Source organism: Cherax quadricarinatus, chromosome 38, assembly GCF_038502225.1.
Source record: "Cherax quadricarinatus isolate ZL_2023a chromosome 38, ASM3850222v1, whole genome shotgun sequence".
In the NCBI taxonomy this organism is placed as follows: Eukaryota; Metazoa; Arthropoda; class Malacostraca; order Decapoda; family Parastacidae; genus Cherax; species Cherax quadricarinatus.
The window spans coordinates 9,816,444-9,824,524 of NC_091329.1; the positions used below are offsets into that span (position 1 = coordinate 9,816,444).

At 44.1% G+C, this 8,081-nt stretch overlaps 1 long non-coding RNA gene across 1 annotated transcript; it reads right to left on the reverse strand.

Moving 5' to 3' along the window:
• Nucleotides 1-2,286: 2,286 nt before the first annotated feature.
• Nucleotides 2,287-7,984, reverse strand: LOC138853731 (uncharacterized). Its single transcript, XR_011392885.1, has 3 exons — nucleotides 7,864-7,984; nucleotides 6,062-7,145; nucleotides 2,287-2,511 (listed from the first exon to the last, which is right to left on the reverse strand). It is a non-coding gene; the product is annotated as an uncharacterized lncRNA (long non-coding RNA).
• Between the last annotated feature and the right edge of the window lie 97 nt (nucleotides 7,985-8,081).

Consider the following 8,081-nt stretch of genomic DNA (forward strand, 5'->3'; position numbering starts at 1 on the left):
GAAGCTTCAAAGGGTGATAAGAGGGACAGGAGTGAGGAAAGAGGTGAAACGAGGGATGAGAGAGGTGAGTGGAGGAGGAGGAATGGGTTATGGTTTCCTTCACCCTCTCCCTGCACACACAACTTCAACGGTAATACATTTCCCGGAGAAACTTGACATTTTCCTCACTGGGAAGAACATCTCGTGGGGCAAGTCATTCAATGACCAGCGTGGTGATTTAAATAACCACTGATCTACCCAAGTTATAGTGAAGGATTATGTGAGCCTCCTGGATGCTACCATCAAGTTTTATTGACTAGGCAATCAATAAAGAAGTTACTAGATACCAAAACCAGGTACCCATTCAATAAATACACTGATCACACCATGTCTTAATTTTTCCCTAGACTTCACGTACCTAGATAAGTATCCATACATAAAGTACCTAGAAATTTACCTAGACTCCAGGTACTTAAACATGTACCTAGCCTTCAGGTATCCAGAATTCAGGTACCTACACAGGGACGGCCGGATTTAGACCTTGGGGGGGCCCGGGGCACTTTAGGTTTGGGGGGCCCTCAACATGGAAATTAAATTGAATTACAAACAAGAAATGAACTAAAATGAATGATAAACAGCAGTTTTCGAACAAAACAGGTTTCGAAGACGTCTGATTTTATTTTTTTCAATTTTATTGACTAAGAATAACTTTTACTACAATTTTCAGTTTGTAATATATGCCATCTACACTATATAATAATTACCGATGTGTATTTATTTATATCTTTGGTGTCACACTTTCAGTATCTATATTGTAGCAATTGACCACAAGGACACATGATTTTCTCTAACAGGAAACCACATGGTTGGGTCTGAATCACATGGCGACGCTTCACTGTCCATGTCCACACAAGTATCTGTAGAATGTGGTTGTGGTGATTCATCACCTCTACTATCTTGATTTGTTATGTTTTTTTTATTTTCTGCACATGTACTTGGGAATGCTGGTGGGTCCTCTGGAGTTTTATGACTTTGATCGCGGGTTCTATCCCCGCCCTTGGTATGGCCTGGTAGTGGTACTGGTTCTTCATTAGTAGCTTCTACATTTTCCACTGCGGAAAATGCTGCTAGGCGTTTTGTCTTTGTCAAGACCGCAGCATTTCTTTAGCTTGATTCTTTGGAAATCTTTCTTTTCTGAGCTCCTGACCAGGGCCGGATTTATTAGGGGGGAACTGCCCCGGGTCCCCCTGCCAGAGGGGCCCCGGGCCCCTCTGGCAAAGGGGTCTTCTTCGAAACCTAACTTTTTTTTCGAAAACTGCTGCTTATCATTCACTTTAGTTCATTTCTTATTTGTAATTCATTTTAATTTCCATGTTGAGGGGCCCCCCAAAAATAAAGTGCCTCCCCCCCCAGGTCTAAATCCGGCCCTGATCGAAACTAAGCACTAAACCCACAATTGATGTCAAATACGTGAGCCCAACATCAAGAAGACGGTTTTCAACGAGTCCATGGAGACTGTTCATTAGAATTAAGAGTATGTGGCAAACGAGTATCTTTGGGCTAGTGTCCAGGGCGTTTCAAATATCAAGGTTCCAGCCACGTTAACAGTAACAAGACTGTGTTAGTACCTTGGTAATTACCAAGTGACAGCCATCCCCCCTACCCCCCAAACCCCTCCCACCAGTAACAACTAACTACTCACCCCCCAAACCCCTCCACCAGCAGCCAACCCTCAATCCTTCTCCTAACGACCCTCCCTCCCCCCCACAAACAACCACTGACGTCATCACCCCCCTCCTCCAGGTCAATGGCGCCATTTAGCCATGGAGGTCAAGAATAGTGGCGCCACTAGTCACTCCTCTGCCATCCACCACACCATCAACACCTCCCGTTCCATCAACAGTGGTAATTTAAAAAACTTATTTCTCCAGTTTCACTAATTTTGGATAATCAGCTTTAAAAATATTTTAGCTATTTTTCTCTCTACAAACCGTTGAAGGAAGCATTCTTAAATCCATAGCAACACTTCAAAGTATTGGTTACTGCAGTTCACGAATAATCTAGTAATGTCCACTCCTTTATCTTTGCAGACATGCTGGTAATGACATCTCTGAAGACTTGCAGCTGCCCACAACACGGGCCCACAACATGGCCTTCACCACACAGCAGCAGCTGCCCACAACTGCTTCACCACACAGCAGCAGCTGGCCCACAACATGGCCTTAGCAGCTGCCCACAACATGGCCTTCACCACACAGCAGCAGCTGCCCACAACATGGCCTTCACCACACAGCAGCAGCTGCCCACAACACGGAGCAGCAGCTGCCCACAACACGGCCTTCACCACACAGCAGCAGCTGCCCACAACACGGCCTTCACCACACAGCAGCAGCTGCCCACAACATGGCCTTCACCACACAGCAGCAGCTGCCCACAACATGGCCTTCACCACACAGCAGCAGCTGCCCACAACACGGCCTTCACCACACAGCAGCAGCTGCCCACAACATGGCCTTCACCACACAGCAGCAGCTGCCCACAACACGGCCTTCACACAGCAGCAGCTGCCCACAACACGGGGAATATCTTCAACTTACAAGATTCGATGAACTTATTTATATTTTAATAAGAAGTTGTATTTCTTTATCACAGCAAAGAAAGGTTCAAGGAAAACAAAATAAATAGAAAAAGGAAATAACTTTGAGAAGCCTCAACTGCTGTATTTGTCAGCAGGACAACATTCACACAATTCGGGAGCTTTAAGCTCGGTGAAAAAAAAAAATACCTACCCCAACCCTACTAACAATAGTAGTATTGAAGCGGATAGCCTCAATACTGCCATTACTAGTAGTTTGAGGTATGATACATTTTGAATTTCTTGTTAGAAAGCTAAGATTGTATTCGTAAAGTATTGCAACTGTGAAAAGTCGTAACACTGTTGTGCCCGCGGAAGATAGAAGTGTTTGCAGTGTTAGAACACGAGACAATATGCTGTTATGTCTAATTGCCACAAAATCTTTTGTCATGAAAACATGTTGAAGGGTCAACTCTGAAATGTATATTACGGCCTAGCCAAACCTCCTAATATCCCTTAAGACGCCTATATAATACTACAGTAAAAGGTAATAAATGTAAGTGATGTCAACTAAGCCTGTATTACATGTAATGACATACTATATAGAAAGCCCCTTGTTAAGCTGAGCATTTCGGGCAAATTAGGTCAGTGTCCCAGGATGCGACTCGCACCAGTCGACTAACACCCAGGTACCCATTTTACTGATGGGGAACAGGTAGCAACACGCATAATGTTTCTACTCTGGCTGGTAATCGAACCCAGGCCCTCACCTTGTGAAGCGAGTGTTAGCCACCAGAGCCCATTTAACTTTATAAAAAAACAAAAATTACATAAAGTCAACTTGCACTACTTTCCTTTTGATTCAAACCTGATTGATTGTCATCGACCTGTCCCCTTAGTGTTTACCCCCCCCCCCCCCCCCAAAAAAAAAAAAAATAATTTACATGTATGCACATTTTATTTGGGTAAATTGCCCGTAACTATAACGATAAATTATCCACAAGGATTATACACAGCTTGGGAAATGTTAGGCAATCAGGTTTGATCCAAGGAAGGGAAGGGTATTTGTAACTGCTTGTATCAAGATGTCACTAGTACAAAGACACCCCTTGAAGGGCATCCAAATTTAACATGAAGGTATTGTAGATGAATGGTTCAGAGAACCGACATGTTGATAAATTAAGACACGTGTGCAACTCTTGGGTATCTTTATTGAGGAAACGTTTCGCCACACAGTGGCTTCATCAGTCCATACATAGGAGAAACTTGAAGAACAGGAGGAGAATGAGGTAATCAGTCCCTCAACCTTGAGTCGATGTGTTCAGTCCATCAATCTTGAGTAGAATACCTACTCAATACCTACTCAAGATTGATGGACTGAACACATCGACTCAAGGTTGAGGGACTGATTACCTCATTCTCCTCCTGTTCTTCAAGTTTCTCCTATGTATGGACTGATGAAGCCACTGTGTGGCGAAACGTTTCCTCAATAAAGATACCCAAGAGTTGCACACGTGTCTAATTTATCAACATGAAGGTAGTTAGGATCATTAAGACAACACTATTTTCCCTACACTTCCCTTCCATGTCCCTCATAGAACACTAAGCAAACAACCAACACTTAACTAACAAGTTGGAGTCCTGCCGTATACGAGTCTCTTAACACACTAGTATGCTAGTCTGAATTCATAACCTACCTTACCTGCCAGTTATGGCTTGCACACTAGGTACAACCTAAGAACCACTGCAGTCAAGCCCCCACTCTACCTCTAATTTTCTGGGTTTCTAACCCAGCAGGGTTAATAATCCTATTCTCACTAATACCAATCTAAATCACCCCCTAACTATACTCATCAGCATCAGATGTTAGTGAATCCTTTCTGCCGACTAACACTTCACTTCAGATCAGAGGTTTTCATTATTAACGTCTGCTGCCAAAAGCGTTACTCCACTACTTACAAACTATTAAACCAACTGCAATTCTGAACGCTAATAATTTTATATTCATAGGAACCTGAACGCCGCTTAAATTTTCCAAATGATGAAATTGTGTAAACTTATTGATTCATTATTTAACTTTGCACAGTTTGGCCAAAGGCATAAAATACGTAGAACACCCACCACAACCACTACCCAAAGCCCGAAACCCACCAACATCCCCACAGAAGCCACGTGCAATAACAGATTGCACACAACTTCTGAAGGTCGTTGGTGGGTTCCAAGGCCCACAGTTCTACGTAATCTATGCCTTCGGGGGAGATTACTCTCCCCTGCTATATGCATTCATAATGCATATAGCAGATTCTCCAGTTCTATACCTTACCTATCCCACTCAACACCACCTAGTGTTATATATATACACCACAACTATGCAGCGTACTCCAGGTATAGACCTTACTAATTTGCAGAGCAGTGGCGGCGCAAGGTGGGATGAAGGGTAAAGATCAAGGGGGGTCTAGGCTTATAAGATCGAAAGGGGGTCTAGGTAAGATCAAAGGGGGGGTCTAGGTAAGATCAAAGGGGGGTCTAGGTAAGATCAAAGGGGGGGTCTAGGTAAGATTAAAAGGGGGTCTAGGTAAGATCAACCAGCCTAGTCTCTGAATATATACTGTATAACCCAATTTCAAAAATGCTCCCCCAAGACCCTGTAATACAGACTGGAGACGTAAGCGCTAAACCCTCAAGGCTATACTACTGAAAATATTTTTGGAACTTCAAAGCATAAAATTACTTGGCCAAGCCCTCTACAACACTACTGAGGAATTGTTATTGATTTTCAGGCTATATTATATTCTGTCTGAGGAAAATTTATCCCGTCATGTGAAGCTACAACTTTGGCTGTGTAGTTTTAAAAATAGGTTAGACAAATGAGTGGTTGAGAGTTGGACCTGCCTAACAAGAGCCAATAGGCCTATTTCAGTGCTCCTTTATGTCTTAATAATGGATATGGTTGGTTTAATAGGCTTTCCTTACACCCGCCATCAAGACCTCTACCATCACCCTCATCACGCTAAACTATCTCAGTATAATTATTAACCAGGTAGATTAACACAGAATTACGCAAGTCAGGATGACATCGATGGCATTTTTATTAGGGTATTTATACTCCCCCAGGATGCGACCCCTACCAGTAGGCCTACTGTAGTGTTCCTCCTTGTGTGAACAGTGTCAATGAATATAAGGAAACATGTCCATCTGTGCCAGGGATAGAATCCCGGTTCTTCAGTTGACGTGGGCCACTACCAACCTAGTCATGATATATCACTTACACATTTCATCTCTGCCTCCTACAATCTTGCAGGATGGGTATAGACTACATAATAAACATATTACACTAACTAAAACTTCCTAAAATCTAATCAGTCTTCAATTTTAAGTTTTACAACCCATTTCTCCAATTTTTGTTGCTTACAATCTTTCCTATATTCTCCCCACCACCTTCCCACCTAATACAATTACTATCTGCTTCAATAACCAAACTTTAGTGGACTTATAACCTGGAAATACCTTACAAATGGGCCCCGACCACCTTTGACGACGTCTCCAGCTGCTGCATCTCCATATATAACAGGTATAACACTAATGTTATGGATCAGACCATTTACTAGTGTGGTTGTCTCCACCCCTCAGACTGGTCAAAGCTGCTGTGTTGATCAGTGTTACAGCAGACAGCCAGGCACAGCACTCCACTGACTGGTCAAAGCTGCTGTGTTGATCAATGTTGCAGCAGACACAGCCAGGCACAGCACTCCCCAGACTGGTCAAAGCTGCCGTGTTGATCAATGTTGCAGCAGACACAGCCAGGCACAGCACTCCCCTGACTGGTCAAAGCTGCTGTGTTGATCAATGTTGCAGCAGACACAGCCAGGCACAGCACTCCCCTGACTGGTCAAAGCTGCCGTGTTGATCAATGTTGCAGCACACACAGCCAGGCACAGCACTCCCCAGACTGGTCAAAGCTGCTGTGTTGATCAATGTTGCAGCAGACACAGCCAGGCACAGCACTCCCCTGACTGGTCAAAGCTGCTGTGTTGATCAGTGTTACAGCAGACAGCCAGGCACAGCACTCCACTGACTGGTCAAAGCTGCTGTGTTGATCAATGTTGCAGCACACACAGCCAGGCACAGCACTCCCCTGACTGGTCAAAGCTGCTGTGTTGATCAGTGTTACAGCAGACAGCCAGGCACAGCACTCCACTGACTGGTCAAAGCTGCTGTGTTGATCAATGTTGCAGCAGACACAGCCAGGCACAGCACTCCCCTGACTGGTCAAAGCTGCCGTGTTGATCAATGTTGCAGCACACACAGCCAGGCACAGCACTCCCCAGACTGGTCAAAGCTGCTGTGTTGATCAATGTTGCAGCAGACACAGCCAGGCACAGCACTCCCCTGACTGGTCAAAGCTGCTGTGTTGATCAGTGTTACAGCAGACAGCCAGGCACAGCACTCCACTGACTGGTCAAAGCTGCTGTGTTGATCAATGTTGCAGCACACACAGCCAGGCACAGCACTCCCCAGACTGGTCAAAGCTGCTGTGTTGATCAATGTTGCAGCAGACACAGCCAGGCACAGCACTCCTCAGTTATCACACCTGAAACAAAACATTCGCATTATAACCATGAACATTACACATTTATATGTAAACATTACCATTAATATAAACTGGTAATATTACTGCCTGACTAATATACCCATTAATGTTTAACATAGTAAGTAAGGCTATCTTTATCTTGAATATTTCTTCCACATAAACCTGATGACTAACAATTTGTTTACATAGAAGTCTATCTGGATCACAATGCGCAAGTTCCTTGGATCAAGAGACCTTCCCTAAGTTATTTTTCAATAATGGAAAAAATAGCCCAGAACTGGATACACCATTATGGGTAATGTAACGCCTAGTGTGAGAGTTATTGTTTGATCAGAGGCCCCCTCAAGGAAGGTTCCTTGATGTTGGTGAGGGGCTCTTGATTTAGGGAATTGGATCTGTGCTCCAGTTCCCCAAATTAAGCCTGAATGCCTTCCACATACCCCCCCAGGCGCTGTATAATCCTCCGGGTTTAGCGCTTCCCCCTTGATTGTAATAATAATAATAATTGATCAGAGGAAGGGGAGTAACTCCAGTTCCTCGCATCAAAACCCCTCCACTAAGGTCAATCATCCCCGCCCCCCTCTAAGACATTAGACCCCAAAGAAAATTAAGACTATTAAAACATTAATAATTTGGTGACCAAATTGGTAGTGGGGACCAGGAGCTGCATCTCAACTCTGCTGTTATACTGACAAATACGTCACCAGACAATACTTACGTTGTTTCGATGTATTAAAAGGATGAGGAAGCGGTAAAGCCGGCGGGGGGTGACAGGAGGAGGAGCAACATGTCTCTCATGTACGACCACTGAAGTTCAACTGACCTTCAGTGATCTTGAGGTTGGTCACTGTCCTGACCTTCACTATAACACCATCATTGATAACCTGACTAACTCTGATTACCACCACTAGATGGCACTACTACACCATCTCAACC